This window comes from Prionailurus viverrinus, chromosome D4, assembly GCF_022837055.1.
Source record: "Prionailurus viverrinus isolate Anna chromosome D4, UM_Priviv_1.0, whole genome shotgun sequence".
Lineage (NCBI taxonomy): Eukaryota > Metazoa > Chordata > Mammalia > Carnivora > Felidae > Prionailurus > Prionailurus viverrinus.
Window position 1 is genome coordinate 2307627 of NC_062573.1, and position 18703 is coordinate 2326329.

The 18703-nt window shown below is 49.0% G+C and overlaps 1 long non-coding RNA gene across 1 annotated transcript in view; it reads left to right on the forward strand.

Annotated features, from left to right (window-relative positions):
- Positions 1-17097: 17097 nt before the first annotated feature.
- Positions 17098-18703, forward strand: part of LOC125150622 (uncharacterized) — a 55776-nt gene continuing 54170 nt past the window's right edge. The window contains exon 1 of the long non-coding RNA XR_007146405.1: positions 17098-17250. This is a non-coding gene — a long non-coding RNA (uncharacterized LOC125150622). The remainder of the gene's footprint in view (positions 17251-18703) is intronic.

Below are 18703 nucleotides of genomic sequence, written 5' to 3' on the forward strand. Positions count from 1 at the left end.
CTTGGTCAGAAGTGGCCCCCTATGCCGCGGGGCCCCGCGGAGGGGCCCGGCTTTGTGGAGGATTAGATAGCTCCCGCCCCACCCCAGTACCTGCGTGTGTGTCGGTGGGTATCTGTGTGTGTCTGTGCGTGTCGATGCTCCCGCCTCGGAGTCTGTTGCATGCCTGTGCACCGTGTCTCTGTGCAATGCAATATTTATGTGTGCCCGAGACTTTGTGGGTTTGGAGTGTGTGAATCTGTGCATCTGGGTGTGATTCCCACGTGTGTGTGTCTGTGTGTGTGCGCGCGCGCGCATCTGCAGTTCCTAACACGCTTCTGTATCTTATGTGTTTTTGTAGGTCTTTGTGTGTGTCCCCGGGTCGTTGATGTGGGTGCCGACGTCTTTGTGTGTCTCTCAACCTCTGTATTGTGTCTGTGGGATACTTTTCTTTTGTGTCTTCCGGTCACCTTTGTGTGTCTGAGTGTATCTACGAGTTTCTGGATGATTCTGTGTGTTTGCTTGTATCTCAGAGTTTTGGTTTTTTTTTTTTGCGGGGGTGGGGGGCGGTGGTTGTGTCCGTCTGTGTTTGCGAGCGCGGTTTCGTGTCTCCGTGTATTTCTCCGCGTCTTTGTGTGTCTCTATCCAGCACGGTGGGTGAGTGGATGTGTAGCATCTTCCGCGCTCCCTTGGTCCCTTGTTCTTGAGCAGCCCGTAAGGCCCTGCGCTCCCGAGTTTGGGCCTGGGCCTGGGCCGCCTTCCTCGGGCATCGGGGGCGGGGGCGCGGCAGCTGCGGGAGAAGCCTGGCAGGCAAAACTCGGGCGCGCAGAGCCTGGTGCAGGACAAGCAGACCGACCGGGCGCATTCTGCCCTCTGCTGGCAGCGTTACGTCCCTGCACCCGATGCCTGTAGGCGAAAAGGGTCCTGGTTCCGGGCCCAGACCCTTGCCTTCTCCTTCAGAGCACACTTGGGAATACTTTCCGGTCTCAGGCCTGGCACACTCACCCCGGAACCACACTCTGGGAGCAGTGTTCCATCCTCCTCTCCCTGTCTCCCCACCTTCCCTGTGACGGCCTCTTCCTCTGCACAGTTCTCCCCTTAGGCCAAATGGGTGCCCTTGTGGCCCCACCTCAGAGGCTTCTCTGACCCTGAGGCTGGTTCAGGAAGAGTCAGAGCCCCCGACTGAGGGAGGTGGCGTTCCCGGGGCCACCCAAAAGCCACGTCTCAGTGTAGGAGGACACGCCAGTCGCCCAGCTCTGGCACCCCGGCTGGTCTGTCCCGGGGCGCACAGAATCTTGGCACATCACGCTGGCACGCCCGCCTGAGTCACAGCCCACACCACCGGGGCCGACATTGGAAAGGCCAGGGATTGTGCTTAGAGCCACTCTCCGCTGCCAGGGTGCAGGCCAGACCCAGGCATGGGCTGCTCTTTCCGCTCTGGCAGTGGGGCTGCTCAGTCCACAAACTGGGGTCCCTCTCCATGTCCTCCCTGCCCGGTGACTATTCATCCCCTCGCCACACCCCCACAGTCTGGATCACCATGTAAGTCCTTTTCTTTGCCCTTTGTCCCTGCTCCCAGCGTCCTTCTTTCCCCCAGCTGAGTCTGCGGTCCCAGGTCCTTGGCACACAGATGCGCAGAGCACCCAGGTCTCTCTCAAGCACAATCTCGGGGCCTGCCCTTCCCACCGCTTGCCCTGTGGAAGTGGCTAGCTGGAAGGGAGTGGCCTAGGCCCTGAGGCCGGTACTGCCCTTAGGCAGTGAGCAGCACCTCGCTCAGAGCAATGGAGCCCACTCCTTCTGGCACCCACTGACACCCCCTAGGCGGTTCAGTACTCACAACGCCCGAGGCCGCCTGCACCCAGGCGCTCCGGCTGATCCGGGATTCTCTGTGGCTTGGACTTCAGCCGTAGAAACAGCTTCGGATTTTCTCCACCTAAGGAAAGACCCAGCCGGCTGTTTGGAATCCCTTGGAAGGAAGCAAGAACCAAGAAGGAAGCTCTAGGTGGGAGTCCCAACTCCCCCAACCCTGCGGATGCTTCATCTCCACGGAGCCCTTCCTTACACCCCCTTGCTCCTCGCTTTAGGGGACTTGCACTTTCTGCGCCTGCCTGTGCTACTGGCCGTCCCCAACGCGGCCCTCTGGCCACCCCCTCCCTCCCCACGGTGGAATTCTGTCTGTCCTCCTTGGACTGTGCTTCTGACCAGAACTGAGTGGAGGGAGAGGTCCCTTCCCAGTTTACAAACCCAGCTAGAAGCAAGGGCTGGGACTCAGTACAGGGCAAAGCCGGCGGAGTGCCGCGGAGCAGGAAGGCGCGCGGAGGGGGGAGCTGCACGGGATGCAGGATTCCAGCGTGCCAGGAGAGTCTGGGCTGTCCGGGAGGCCAGAGTGCTCAGACCTGTCCCACGCTGCCCCGGCACCACTGGCCCCAGCGATCCTCAGATATCCGGGAAGCACACTGGACCAGAGCCACCCCAAGACTCAGCCTGGGTTGGGGGCCGCTATTCCCTGGCGGCAGCTGGGATCCGGAGATCCGGGAGCTCTGGAAGTAGAGCAGGACAGCAACATCAGAGATGGAGTGGCCTGGCCTTTGGAGCCAGTGCTAACCACGCTCTCTTCTGAGCTCTCTTCTGAGCACCGCAGCATGTTTGACCCTAGGACACGTGTGGCAAAGGCTCAGGCACTTCTCGCCTAGCAGAGAGAAGAATGCGTGTAATGGGCAACCCGGTCACCTTCCCACAGCCCAGAGGAAAGTGTCTATGATCTTCCTGTGCCTGCGGAGGGCTCACGGAGCCCCTGAGCCAGGTGGAAGGCCAAAAAGAGGAATGACTGGGGGCAGGGTCAAACTGGGGTCCCCCAGACTCAGGGCTGAGAATGGGTTCTCACTCTCCCATCTGGGGTTTTCTAGGCTAGTGAGAGGGAGGTGGCAGGGGACAGGATTTTAGGCAGAGTTTGCTGGTGAGACACAGGGTGTGTGGCTCTGAGACTGTGTGCTGGTACATCCCTGCATGCAACGTAGAGGACTGTCCGAGCCCCAGCAAAGTCTTTCTGTCCTCCTGCAGCCCAGCCCCTCCTCAACCAGCTGGTGGGGCCTCTGGCCACAGACCCACGACTTTTCAGTGCAAAGTCTGGGTCATTAGTCCTGGAATTCCTCCCGGAGGGTTAGGAGATCAGGCTCAGATCTAGAGGCTTCTGTCTGTCCTCAGGGCTTGGAGAAGGACAGTGCCCTGGCCAGGTGGTCCACAGCTAAGGTCTTCTACTTGAGGGCAGTGCTTCGGAGCGGTCAGAAGCAGGTCTCGGAGTTACCAAGGTCTGGTTCAGGATCTGGCTGTGGGACTCCGGAAAGTCCTGCCTTTTGTTTGCACCTCAGCTTCCTCATCTGTAAAGGGAGCATAGTAATAGCCTCTGTCCCACAGGAGTGTTGAGAGGATGAAATGTTAAGTTCTTACCACGGTGCCTGGCACATCGTAGGCCTCTAGAAGTATTTGGTGAATAATTGGATAAAAGGGAGTCCGTGGGACTTGGGGAAATCACAGCTGTCTCCTCTCCCAACCAGGACCTGAGGGGGAAATAGACATGCTGAGCTCAGCCATTTATCTTCCTTGAGGGCAGGTGAAACTCCCATCTAGGCAGCTGTGGGCGGGGCACAGGAGATTCCCCAGGCGGTGCCCAGATGCCCAGGACAGACAGCCTTCTCCAGTTGCCCTGGCTGTGGGGCCTGGGCCTGAAGTGCCTTTGGAAGGCAACAGAATGAGGGGGTTCAGCCTAGTGCATCAAAACTGACCTGTAGGACTCTCGAGGTGCCATTTATATTTATTTTTTAAAAGGCACTTTCCTCAAGAATCTTTGCATTTCTTGCCAAATGGATGGGCTGGGTTATTTCAGCAGCCCATCTAGAACCAGGGGCTTCCCCTACCAAGGACCTGAGCCAGAACAAAGGAAAAGCCAAGGACTGAATTTGGAGCCATAAAAGCCCCATTAGGACACTAAGAATAACTTGCAGAGAAACATTTTATATCAATTGGACACAAATTCACAAAAGCAAGAAAGTTCATTGGTCTCCACCCTGAGGGTCCATGGCTGGGGAAGGGGGCTGGGTGTGATGCCGAGGCCAGCGCCCATCCTATTTGATCTTTATCTCAAATCCACTTCAAAACGCTGGGGGTTGGCGGAGTTGGAGGTTTGCCCCTTCCTGTAATTATTTGGTGTCTAGTAAAGTTTTTATGAGTGTCTGTGCAAATAAATGCATTTGATGTGCATTTGTTTTGGCTAGTGCCGCTTTATATAGGAGGCGTGTGCGTCTTCTGTTGGCCCTCAGAAAAGAAAAGAATGAGAGTGAAAATAAAAATAAAGCCAAGATATCCGGACCAGGCAGAGGGGGCGGAGCGGGGGGCAGTCCCACGGCCAGCCACCGGCCCTCTCACGCAGGGGCTCGTGGGCACTGGGGCTGCTGCTTATTGGGTTTCTAGCCGTTGGGTTCGCTGCTGCTCGGGACTAGGAGCCGCTCAGGGCTGGGGGGAAGGCTCGGTGAAGTCCAGATTCTAGAAAGGTTTTTTTGGAAACAGAACTCTGCCTGCCTTTTGATTACTGTCCTCTGGGTATTCTTGGTGAAATAAAATGAATAATAAATCAGGGTGTTTGGCGGGGGGCATTGCTTGATCATTTAAGTGGCAGAGTATGCCTATTTCTCTAGAATTTGAGCTCAGCAGAATCTGGCTGAGAGGCAGGATGAACAGGGATGTGGCTTCCTGCTCTCTCCAGACAGGGCAGCTGGGCTGGGGCAGGATGGGTGTTCTCCTGGGTGGCTGGAAAAGCAGGGGTTCTCCGTCAGGGTGAGGAACCAGTTCAGGGTTTTCAGGTGCCCTTGTTCAGCTGGTGCCTGGGACGCAGCCTGCAGGTGCATCCAGTTTGGCCCCCGCTGTCTCTCCGCCCAAAACCACAGCCTTGATTTATTTGTTCTAAAATTGTTTTAGCGTTTTTATTGAAGTGCAATATACATATAAAGAAGCGCACAAAGCATGAGAATAGAAAGCGGACACACTTGTGTCCCCAGCACCCAGATCAAGAGATTATTTCCAGCTCTCCAGAGTCTCTCCTTCTGCTCCCTCCCAGGAATGCCACACCCTTCTTCCCAAGGAAACCAGTATCTGGGTTTCCATCACCGTATGTGACTTTTGCCACTTTTTGAATTTTGCATAAGTGGAATCGTACAGCATGTATCCCTTACCATACTTTAATCCTGAGATTTTAGATGAAAATACAGGTTTTTTTCTCCTGAAAAATCAGAGGTCTGATCATCTCGGGTGATTATGCCATTCCAGCAGGGTGACGACAATGTGGGGCTGAATTGTGTCTTTCCCCCTCCCCCTGCCACAGGACACCCGCCCTCTTCTGTTTACCAGGGGGCATTCATGTTGTAACCCCCGATGTAAGCCTATATAGCTCCTTTCCCATCTTCAATTCCTCCTCAAAAGGAATCGTTTTATGTATGCTGGGGAAGTGCATCCAGAATCTTCTCCCGTCCCAGTCCCCCCATCTGCATCCAATACTCTCTGAGGTAGAAATCCTGAGACCTCTTAACAGGTGAGGAAATCAGCACTGCAGAGAGGTGAAGTCACTTACCCGGGGTCACACAGCATTGAAGTGTCAGATTCTGGATTCAAACCTGGACTGGCCGGACTCCAAACCCCGGGCTCTTGTCACCTCCCCACACAGCTCCCCTGGGCATCCAGGCCCAGGCGTGAACAATCCCCTCCTGCCTCCTTCCAGCAGGGAGGAAGCTGGCCTTTTTCCAAAGGAAACGCTGGGAAACACAAAACCCAAAACAGAAAACAGGGCAGGGATGGTTCCCAGGCCCCAGCAGCCTAACCTCGGGTGATGCAAGTCTAGTCTGGGATGAGCTGGTCTGGACTGGTGCGGCCTCCCCAGATGCATCAAGGGAGGGCGGTGTCATGCCATCTGCTGGGAATCTACTACATGCCGGGCACTTCCTTTGTGTTGTTCCTGAATACTCACAACGCGCCCCACTTCACAGATGAGAAAACTGAGCTTCAGAGAGGTTAAATGTCTTGCCTGAAACCACAGGTGTACGAGTGGCCATGTTGGGTTTTGAATGCATTAATTGTGACTTCAGTGTCTTTGTTCTCCCCCATTGGTCTCACTCTGCTCCTTGGCTCAGGCCTCTTATCTGAGCCACCTTTACTTTGCTGTTATGATGGAGGTATAACCTGGTGCTTCCTCTTGGGTGAGCAAAGATTCTGGAGTCTGGCTAGCATGGTTTGGGGCTTAGTTTCAGGAGCCACAGGGTGGTTCTCAGGGCCTCGGTTTCTTCAAATGGAAAGTGGGGAATGATATTACTACTTTCCATTATGATTTGGAGGTTCAACAAGATCTGTGGGCCTTTGAATCTGGGAGAATTGGCAGTGGCCTGGTAGAGAGGGCAAGAGGGTCATTGGGGTGCAAAGATCCTGAGGCAGGAAGGAACTTGGTCCATTGGAAGCATGTGTGACTGGGTGGGAATAAGGACGTGGTTGTGGGTGCGGGCAGGAGTCTGACCACATGGCATTGTTGGTCGTGGTGAGGAGTATAAACTTGAACCGAGGGCAGTGGGGAGACACGGGAGGGTTAAAACAGCGTGGTACCACGGTCAAGTTTGATTTCTTTTAGGAAGGTCTCTCTGGCTGTGATGAGGGGTGAGACCATAGGCAGGAGGCCGAATGACGAGGCCTTTGGGTCTCAATATCCCTTTTGTGTGGAATGAGGTTGGGCGGTCCACCGAGCAGACCTTATCCTCTGATTTCCCATAGAGGTTGTGTTTCCAGATTCAGGGTTTCATGTTACACAGTTATTCTTTCTGGAATGTGTCCCCCAAGCAACCCCGCTGGACCCTCCGTGGAAGGAGGGGCTCTCCTCAGTGCAATTTGCACATTTATGCAAAAGGGAGAGCATATCAGTCCCAGGGCTTGGCAGTATTTGGTCTGAGACAGTCCAGCAACCGACAGACAGAACAGCTTTTCAGGAATTGGGACAGGCCGCGAACATCGGTCATAACACTCATAGCAGTGACGATAGCAATTCACCCTTATCGGTGACTCACTGTACCGGGCCCTTGGTGAAGCCTGCCACACCTGTGATCTCATGGAAGCCTAAAACAAGCCTGTGAGGCAGCTGGTATTGGTGCCCATTGTGCGGATGGGGAAAGCGAGGCTCAGAGTGGGGGAAATGCCTTGCTCAAGGTCATTGAGCGGCCGAGCCAGGCCAGTAGCTACTGCCCTTATGCCCAGCAGGCTCTGGGCAGCCTTAGAAGTGTGGTGAGCTTGGCATGCTGTTGAGTTCTGTTCCAGACAGCCCTAAAACTGTTCCCAGTGTACAGAAAAGCCCGAAAATTCCATCCCTGCGTCCTGGCTTCCGCCTACACTTCAGCCCACGCAATCTGCCTGGCAGAACTATTCTCCCTGGAAGAGGTTTTCCAAACCCAGGAAAAGTTTCCAAGTCTAGAATCCTCCCAGGGGCCTCCAAGGCCTCCTGGCCTGTGTCCACTTCCCTGGCTTCATCTCTACCTCCTTCCCTGTTACTCTCTGTTACTCACCAAGCACATTGTCCTTGTTTTATAGCTTCTCAAACAGCACACACCCTCTCCTGCCTGCAGGGTCTGAACAGGCTGTTCCTTTTGTCTGGAAGGCTCTCTCCGGTCCCTTTTCCTAGCTTCCTCCTGTTCACCCTTCCTGCCCCAGTGTAGACATCACCAGAAACCTTCTTTTTGCTTCCTGGACCAGCTTGGGTTTGTTTACCTCTTCAATGTTTTCAGCAACTTATATTTCTCCTTCGTGGTGAGATGGAAATATCTGTCTCCCCGCCCTCCCCCCGACCCCACGCCCCCTGAAGTCGCAGGGAGAAACTCAGGAAGGGTCAGGAAGGAGTGATGCAGAGGGCACCACTCAGTGTCAAAGCAGTGGAAGCAGAGAGGGGACAAGTGCCCTTGAAATATAACACGGTTCACATTGTGCTCACTCGGTGCTTGGGGGTCTGCCTCTCCTGTGTAGACCAGCTGAGGACTTGAGGCAAGAAATGAGTTCCCAAGGCATGGGATGAGTCTCACTGTTGGTACTGAATGATCCTCTCAGTTCCTTTGTCCCCCTCACTGCCGTCCCTTCTACCCAAGAGCACTAAGGATGGGATTGGAAATGCTTGGACTCACAGCCCATGCTAGAGAAGATGCAAAGGAAGACTTGGGCCTGCTAGATTCTAGGGGAGGGTGTAACAGTCTGGGGAAACTGAGGCAGCAGGGAGTTGGGGATGGAGAAGAGCTAAGAGGCCTGGGGGATCAGAATGAGAGAGGGTGAGAAAAAGAGAGACTCGTCTCTGGGGATTCTTGATGACAGCCACATAGGTAGCTCCTGGGGGCCTTGTGATGGCCTCACACAATGCAAAGCGACAAGTGGATGTGGCCAGGGGACTGGTCCCAGTCATAAGCACCCAGTGCCTGGCGGTGACTGTCAGAATCCACCCTCAAGGCCTCCTTGTCTGCCACGTATGAGCAGAGGCCCCACAGGCCAGCTTCCCATGGTAGGAGCTCATCGTGGGGCTAACTGGAAGGTGACAGCCCCAAGGGGACCCTGCAAAAGGAAAACTGTTTTCAGGGCATTGGGGTGGAGGAACAATTTTAAAAATCTGGATTTATTTCTCAGAATTTCTGTTATGTATATGTATACGTTATGTATATGTATCTTATCACAATGAAAAATAATAACAAAAAGAAAGTAATGCAAGAATTTGAAATCAAGTAGTCTCAGAAATTCCAAGAAATAAATCCTAATGGGTGTGAGGAGGTATCTCACTGCAGTTTTGATTTGCATTTCCCTAATGAATAGTGACGCCGAGCATCTTTTCATGTGTTCACTGGCCATTTGTGTATCTTCTTTGGAGAAATGTCTATTCCAGTCTTTTGCCCGTGTTTGGTTCTTTGTATTGTTGAGTTGTAGGAATTCTTTTTTTTTTTAATGTTTTTATTTATTTTTGAGAGAGAGAGCGTGAGCAGGGTAGGGGCTGAGAGGGGGCGGACAGAGGACCCCGAGCTCGCTCCGTGCTGACAGCAGAGAGCCCGAAGTGGGGCTCGAACTCACAAACCATGAGATCATGACCTGAGCCAAAGTTGGATGCTTAACTGACTGAGCCACCCCAGTGCCCCGAGTTGTAGGAATTCTTTATATATTCTGGATATGAACCCCTTATCAGGTATATGATTTGCAAATAATTTCTCCCATATGGTTGGGTTGCCTTTTCATTCTGTTGATTGTGCACTTTGGTGAGCAGACGTTTTAAATCTTGAAATCTGATTTATCTATTTTTTGCTTGTGTTGCCTGCGTTTTGCCTGCATTTTTGAGTCTGTCTCCGCTGTCTTTACTAAACCACTTTTAAAGATGTCCAGCATCATTTCCCAAAGCACTTGTCCCCATTGCTCTCTAAGTTGTTTGACATGCAAATTCACGTGTGGTGCTGGAATTGTCTACACCACAAATACCTATTTGCCAAACAGTATACCATTAGGTTATACTAGTCGGTATAAATTCATAATCCGTACAGTTTCTATAATGCTTTATTAAGTGGACCGTAAAAGGCTTGTTTGCAACAGTATCCAACCCCTGCCTATGCAAGGCCACACCCACAGGAGAAATTCCAAAGCTACACAAAATTACTTTATCTCTTTTAGCCCCTTGGTCAGGTTACTGTGATTAACATCCAGAATGAGCACGAATTGCAGCCTTTTTTTTAGGATTATGCATCTTTTCCAAATGGCATTGCATTGGTCAAAATGAAATAATTGAGCGAGTGCCCCATAGGGGCGCCTGGGTGGCTCAGTCAGTTAAGTGTCTGACTTTGACTCAGGTCATGATCTCATGGTTCATGAGTCTGAGCCGGGCATTGGCCTCTGTGCTGACAGCTTGGAGCCTGGAGCCTGGTTTGGATTCTGTGTCTCCTTTAATCCCTGCCCCTCTCCAACTCATGCTCTGTCTGTCTGTCTCTCTCTCTCAAAAATAAAATAATAAAATAAAAAAAGGAAGTGCCCCATAATACAAGCTAGTCTGTAAAGAAGCGAATATAAGGAATAATTTTGGGGGAAAGGCCCTACTTTATATTCTGGCTATATAATAATGAACACAGAATAGTAGTAACAGCAGCGGGAGCAACGACAGCCACTGTGTGCTGAGTACCACTCCAGCCCGGCACTGAGCTCAGTGCTTCACACACATACCCTGAATCCACACAACAGCCTTATGAGGAAGGTACTCGTATTGTTCTCAGTCTACAGATGGGGAAACTGAGGCTCAGACAGATGAAGGCACATGCTGGGAGAGCTGGGATTTGAACCAATGTCTTTCAGAGCCCAGACTCTTAATCATTACATGACCCTGCTTTTATCCACCTGGCTCATACCCGGCCGTGAGCACCCAGTGCTGCACATGACCCAGAAAGGAGCCTGTCCTGAAAGGTTGGGTTTATAATGTTCCTACTTCACTCTTGCTAAGTTTGGCTCCAGTGCTGGGACCCAAACCCAGCTTGGTGCCCTCTACCCAGTGGTTGGCGGTTATTCCCAGGGTGCAGGCTGATGGGGGGAGAGGGCGTCACCCGTCCGCACCTCTGCTCCAGCAGGTTAGAACCAACTCATCAACAGACACTTGGAAGGAAGAAGGAGGATTGGAAAGAAAGTAGCCACTCAGGCCACGGTTAAGGTGACCACATAAAAACATCAGAAGCACAAGAGGTCCCGCCTCTGCCTCGGTTGAGAGATGCTTTTTTATTTTTGGTATGTTTTTTTTTTGTTCTGGAAAATCTCAAACATATATAAAAATCGAGAGAATGTGCCAATGGATTGTTTGGCAAATCTTCGACTCTATGATATTTCAATCACAACTATTTTGGTATATCTTTCCGAATGATAAGGATATCTTAAAAAAAGATTGTGGTTATAATGTCATTATCACACCTGGAGGAATTGTTGTCATTTCACACATCTCGTCAATGTTTACATTTCCCTGATTGTCTCATAAATGTTTTTACACCTTATTAAAAAGACCATAGGGGCGTGTGGGTGGCGCAGTCGGTTAAGCGTCCGACTTCAGCCAGGTCACGATCTCGCGGTCCGTGAGTTCGAGCCCCGCGTCAGGCTCTGGGCTGATGGCTCAGAGCCTGGAGCCTGTTTCTGATTCTGTGTCTCCCTCTCTCTCTGCCCCTCCCCCGTTCATGCTCTCTGTCCCAAAAATAAATAAACGTTGAAAAAAAAAAAAGACCATATATCTCTCTTAAGTCTCTTTTAATCTGTAGTCTCTCTCTCTCTCTCTCTCTCTCTCTCTCTCTCTCTCTCCCTTGCCCTCTTTCTGTCCTCACATCTGTACCCTTTGCATTTATTTGTTGAAGGGACCTGGTTGTTTGTCCTGTAGGGTTCCCCCCCCCCCCCGCAATGTGGGTTGTGCTGCTTGTGCAGTTCTCTAACGTGGTCCTCTGTCCTCTGTGTTCCCTGTAACTAGATCCAGAGGCTTTATCAGATTCCGGTTCAATTTTTGACCATACTACTTCACAGGAGGTGTTGTGTCCTTCGGTCAGGAGGCCCATAGTGTCTGTGATCTCCCTTTTTGTGACATTAGCAGTTGTTGATAGTCACTGCCTAGGGTCACTGTTTCATTAGGGATGGCGCAATGATGATCTTCTAATTCTGTCTTCCTTCTTCATTTATTCATTGGAATGCTTGTAAAAGGGGACTTGTCACCAACACTTTCATTACCCTGAGGTGCATGACACCCTGCATATCACTCAGTGTGTACAATGCCTCGATTCTGTAATAGTTTTCAAGTAATGATTTTCTTTTATAACATCCTTGGAGTTATTTTCTTATTAAGCTTTTTAAAGTATCATTATGGACATAAGGATTCAATGTCATTTGCTCTTTTCCATCCTTTGCAATTCTTCTTCTTATTGATGCCTGAATGATCTCATGTGGCCAGAGAGAGCCTCTTGGGTTGGCTCCGAGGCCTTTTGACGTCAGAAGACTTTTTTTTTTCTCTTTTAAGTAATCTCCACATCCAGCATGGAGCCCAACTCAGGGCCTGTACCCACGACCCTGAGATCAAGACTTGAGCCGAGATCAAGAGTCAGGCGCTTAACCGACTGAGCCACCCAGGCACCCCCGACCCCAGAAGACTTTGATAACTTCCTTGCTTTTTTGGAATAGCAAGATGCCCCAGACTCATCTTGTATATTTTCCACCTGGACCAGCTATTTCTCCAAGGAGCCCCAGCTCCTTTGAACGGGGAGTGGTATTTAGAGATCATAATTGAGGTTTAAGTGATGCTCATTGCTATTGGGTTGGTCATTGTTTCTGGGCATTTTTATTTATTTTTTAAGTTTTTTTTTTTCAACGTTTATTTATTTTTGGGACAGAGAGAGACAGAGCATGAACGGGGGAGGGGCAGAGAGAGAGGGAGACACAGAATCGGAAACAGGCTCCAGGCTCTGAGCCATCAGCCCAGAGCCTGACGCGGGGCTCGAACTCACGGACCGCGAGATCGTGACCTGGCTGAAGTCGGACGCTTAACCGACTGCACCACCCAGGTGCCCCTGTTTCTGGGCATTTTTAGTGGACAGAGCTAGGAAATACGTTTTTTTTTTTAAAGATAGAATATATTTTGAGTCATAATTGGCAAACCACGAAAGCAACCAAGATGCCCTCCAGTAGGTGTACAGATAAACTGTGATACATCCATACAGTGGAATGTTAGTGCTAAAAAGAAATGAGCTATCAAGCCATGAAAAGACAGAGAGAATTAAATGCATATTGCTAGGTGAAAGAAGCCAGTCTGAAAAGGCCACATACTATATGATTCCAGCTACATGACATCCTGGAAAAGGCAAAACTATGAAGATGGTAAAAATATCAGTGACTGCCCAGAGTTGGGAAGATGGGGAAGGAGAAAGGGATGAATAAGCAGAGCACAGAGGATTTTAGGGCAATAAAGCTATTCTGTGCCATGCTATAGTGGTGGCAACATGTCCTTATACATTTGTCCAAACCCACAGGAGGTACAAGGCAAAGTGAAACCTGATGTAAACTGTGGACTTTAGTTAATCATAATGTATCAATATTGGCTCATCAATTGTAACAAATGTATCTCACAATGCAAGATGTTAATAAAAGGGGAACCTGGGGAGAGAGGGAGATGAAGGGGGATGTGGGAACTCTCTGTACTTTCTGTAAACCTAAAACTGCTCAAAAATATATTGCTTTATTAAAAATATGTCATGCGTTCATGTTGATTTTAATCTTTTAATGTTTATTTTTGAGAGAGAGAGAGAGAGTGTGCACACGTGCGCAAGTCGGGGAGGGGCAGAGAGAGAGGGGGACAGAGGATCTGAAGCCGGCTCTGTGCTGACAGCAGAGAGCCTGATGTGGGGCTCAAACTCATGAATCATGAGATCATGGCCTGAGCCGAAGTCAGATGCTTAACCAACTGAGCCACCCAGGCGCCCCCATATTGATACTTCTAATTTAAATTCAGGACTACAGTGTTTCTACTTCACCTCATTCATTTTATATCTGTATATTCTTTCTCCAGGCTGGGTGTCCTTTTCTCCAGTTCCCAGTGAAAGATATACTTACCCACTGAGCCCCACTTCTGCATAACATTCTCAGATAAAAACTCCCAGTACCACCAACAATATAATTGTTGACTTTTTTATTTGCAGTTTGTTTATTTATTTTTGCTTTGCCTTAAGGGAATATCTAATTAGGAATAGGCAGTCAAAATTACTGTGCTTTAGTCCTGGAGTCATTCCTCTGCATGTGGTTATCACAACTTACCATAAGTTAGCTTTTTGTTTGTTTGTTTTGCTTTTGATACTTGGAGTTTCTTTTTGAAACAGTTGACATTAAGACAGTGCATGAGTGTGAGCGAGGGTGGCGGGGGGGCAGAGAGAGAGAGAGGGTGAGAGAGAGAATCCCAAGCAGGCTCCACACCATCAGCATGGAGCCCAAGGTGGGGCCCAAACTCAAGAACTTCAAGATCAGGACTGGAGCCCAAATCAAGAGTTGGACACTTAACTGACTGAATCACCTAGGTGCCCCTCCCATTGTTTTGTGATCATGTGAAATATTTGCCTGGTTTCCAAGTCAGATCTACAAATATGGATTATTATGAGAAGCCTAGTTTCTATCTTTGCCTCTCTTTCTTTCCTCTGCCTTTAGGTAACTTTTCTCCTCCAAATTTTTTTTTTTTTTATTTTTTTTTTTAACGTTTTTATTTATTTTTGGGACAGAGAGAGACAGAGCATGAACGGGGGAGGGGCAGAGAGAGAGGGAGACACAGAATCAGAAACAGGCTCCAGGCTCCGAGCCATCAGCCCAGAGCCTGACGCGGGGCTCGAACTCACGGACCGCGAGATCGTGACCTGGCTGAAGTCGGACGCTTAACCGACTGCGCCACCCAGGCGCCCCAATCTCCTCCAAATTTTAAATCAAATTTCTTTCTAGTCAAGCTCCAGATACTTGCAGAGGAAGGCCTGACCCCAGACTTTACACACTGTCATAATCTACCCAATTTGAAATAAACTGTTTCTGTTCTCTGTTGAGGGCCTAGTACTACTTCTAGGCATTGCATAGAACACTTTTCACATGCGAATCGAGCCTTCAGACAACCCCATGAGGTAGGTATTATTTTCCCCTGCCCCCTCCCCCCCCCCCCCCCCCCCCATTTTGCAGAAGCGGGAATAGGAACTCTGTGAGCTGGGACTTGAACTCATGTCTCCGTGGATTCCACCCATTTTTTCATAAGTATTTCTGGAGTACCTAACTCTATTTTGGACCCCATCCCAGGGACTGGGGTGCAGAGATGAACCACAATTATGGTATAAGGACTGCCTGTCTGTCCATCTGTACGTACCCGCTGCACTGGGAGCTCCTCAAGGGAATCTGCATCTGATTCACTCTGAGCATGAGCCCAGGACAGCAGAAGCCAGTGGATGTTTGTTGAATGAGTAAATAAATGAAGAAAGAAAGTTAAAAGAAAAACAAAGCGTCAGGGTGTTATGGAAGTCTAATGACTCTTATACTCAGAAACCTTTGTAAAAAATTCAATAATTTCAATAATTTCTAAATTATGGATACAATCTACTTCATTATAGAAAATTTGGAACATATAAAAAACAGAAATGGGAAAATAAAAATAATCCATAATACTAGAGCCCAGGGTTAGCCTTTTAATTCCTTTGGTCTTTTTTTATGTATGGCTATCTGTTTTTAAAGAAACAACATTTAGATCTTGATATATATATATCTGTAGTTTGCATTTAAAAACATCACTAACAATGTATCATGAACCTTCTCCTTTTTTTTATTGTTTATTTTCGAGAGAGAAAGAGTGTGAGAAGGGGAAGGGCAGAGAGAGAAGGAGACACAGAATCTGAAGCAGGTTCCAGGCTCTGAGCTGTCAGCACAGAGCCCCACGCAGGGGTCCAACTCACAAACTGCAAGATCATGACCTGAGCTGAAGTCAGATGCTTAACTGACTGAGCCACCCAGGCACCCCGTCATGAACCTTCTCCTAATTGAACGTCCTTTTAAAATTTTTTTTTTTTCAACGTTTATTTATTTTTGGGACAGAGAGAGACAGAGCATGAACGGGGGAGGGGCAGAGAGAGAGAGGGAGACACAGAATCGGAAACAGGCTCCAGGCTCTGAGCCATCAGCCCCAGAGCCTGACGCGGGGCTCGAACTCACGGACTGCGAGATCGTGACCTGGCTGAAGTCGGACGCTTAACCGACTGCGCCACCCAGGCGCCCCTGAACGTCCTTTTAAACTAAGGGTCTACTTAGAGGTTGGATTTATTTTCACTGGTAATGACTTCCTTTACCATATAAAATAATTATAAGCTCATGATTAAGGCTGAAATCACAACAAAAAGAATGTTTAGCAGGTTTCTAGGCTGTATGCTGCGCCTCAGCCCCAATTGCACAATCTTTCCCTGGCAAATGCCCAGGGAGATGCCATGAGGACGTCAACCGCAGGCATTAGCCTCACCTGGCTCCTTTCGTACTCAGAGTTAAGTTATCATTTGTATTTTACAGTTCTGATCTCTGCAGGTACCACTAAAATTCTCTCTTGGTTGCAGAGGTGCCACGGTGGGCATCAGAACCTGTGACTAAGGGTTGGCTTTGGAGTCGGACTCAACCTAAGCCTGGCATCACCTGAGAGGCTGGGTGACTGTGACAAGGAACTTCCCCTCTCTGTGCTTCAGTTCCCTCATCTACAATACAGGGCAGCAACTGTTCCCATTTCCACAGGCGGTCACAAAGAACCAAGAGCACAATGCCTGTCACATGATAAGCCACCAATAAATATCAGATACTGTTATTATAACTTGTGTGTTTGGAGCATCTTCTCTTTTTTTCTGAATTGGCACTTGCCATTTGCTGGCGTCAGGGCTGCTCTTGGCAACTTGTCTTGATGGAAAGACACGAAGCAACCGGATGGTCACCATCTTGGAAGGAAGTGTTGGCACAAGCATTTCAGGCATGCTGTGACCCCGCCTGCACCTTTAACCAGCCAGGTACTCTAAAACCACTGCCAGGGGCTTATGGTTTTGTTTCGTTTCTGAATTAATCAAAAGAATAGACGAGCAATCACGGAAGGCAGTAACACATAGTAAATAAGTTTAGGGTCTTTCAAGTTAGACAGTGAGGATTCAAGTCGTCCTCCCCCTCCCCCCCTTACTTACTATCCATGTGACTCTGAACAAACTATTTCCCATCTATGAACTCCAGTTTCCTCATCAGGAGGTTTGAGATGATAATTGTGGCGGATGGCCGCTGTTTATTTGTTTTGTTTTGTTTTGTTTTGACCTCCAGCCAGCATCCATTAACCCGCTTCTGCTTTAGGGCAACCAGGTCTTGCCCACTCTGAACCACGATTTCACTCCCGGGCTCGGTGCGTCCGGGCATGTGACCTGGGCTTAAGCCAATCAGTGCATCCATCAACTGAGCAGAGATTGGCTGGTGGGCGGTCATGTGACCCAAGCCAGTCCAATGGAGTCCTCCTTAGGGCTTCCGTGAACCACTTCCTTTCCATAGCCTTGCGGCTGTGAGGGTGGCCCGGTCCCTGCTGCAAAGGTTTTTTTGCTCCGCAACGAGAACGCACTCCGGAAGAGTAGAGCCAAGAGAAACCAGTTGTGGTGGACAACTTTTGAGCCCTTCGTGGTGATGCCAGTCATGATTTTCCACTGACACAAGGTAACGAACCCTCTTTCTTTGCTTGAATCAGCTGGAGGTGGGTATTCCGTCGCTTTTGATGGAAAGAATCCTGCCTACAAAGCAGTACCACCTGTCTTCCGGGGGTGTTGTGAAGATTAGATAAGGAAATGTATAGAAAGCCCTCCGTACAGTGCTTGGCACAAACTATGTGCTTCATAAATGGTAGTTGTTTGTACTGTTGTTATAATTTTCGCTATTGAAAAGCAAGAAAATGCAGATGAGACAAAAAGGAAAATCAGGGGGGAAACGTGCCCATTATTCTTTATTTCACCCCTTAGGGATAATCAGGTAAATATTTGAAATACTTTTCTTCTAGACATTTTCCTATATGTATGTATGTATGTATAAAATCCAAAATGAGATTATTCTTTAGTACTATATTGTACCTTCTTTCCCTCGGATACACAGCAAACGCATCATGAAGATGTATCTGCACAGCGCTGTTGTTTGTAGGGGCCGCGTAGCATTTTATGGTTTTGCTGAGTACTCAGATTGTCTCCAAGTTATTTTTGAGTAAATGGTGGTGTGGTGGCATTCTCCATTATCTGTCAATCGATCGATCTGTATCTCTATGCATTTCATAAGTTTGTAATGATCAGTGTCTAAGACTAGGATTGCAGAGTCAGTTTTCCAGACTGAAAAACTTACACTTGTAGATTTTATTGAAATGCTTGTTTTGAATAAAACACATATCTCACTTAGTCTTTTTAGGCTGCTGTAACAGAATACCAGAGACTGAGGGGCTTATAAACAATAGAAATTTATCTCTTATGGTTCTGGAGGCTGAAAAGTCCAAGATCAAGGCATCAGCAGATTCGGTGTCTGGCAAGGACTTGCTTCCTGGTTCATAAACACCTGTATCCTCAAAAGGTGGGAGGGGTAGGAAACTCTCTAGTGTCTCTTTTATAAGGACACTAATCCATACATGAGGGCCTCCCTCATGGCCTAATCACCACCCCTAGGCCCCTCAAATACCATCACATTGGGAGTTAGCCTTCAACATATGAATACTGGGGGGGGGGCACATTCAGTCCGTAGCAATCCATTATCAAACATCTTAAAAATTTTTTTTAATGTTTTTTTTTTTTTAATTTTTTTTTAACATTTATTTATTTTTGGGACAGAGAGAGCCAAAGCATGAACGGGGGAGGGGCAGAGAGAGAGGGAGACACAGAATCGGAAACAGGCTCCAGGCTCTGAGCCATCAGCCCAGAGCCCGACGCGGGGCTCGAACTCACGGACAGCGAGATCGTGACCTGGCTGAAGTCGGACGCTTAACCGACTGCGCCACCCAGGTGCCCCTAATGTTTTTTTTTAATGTTTTTTAATGTTGTTTTTAAATATTTTTTTTTAACTGATTTTTTTTTCAACGTTTATTTATTTTTGGGACAGAGAGAGACAGAGCATGAACGGGGGAGGGGCAGAGAGAGAG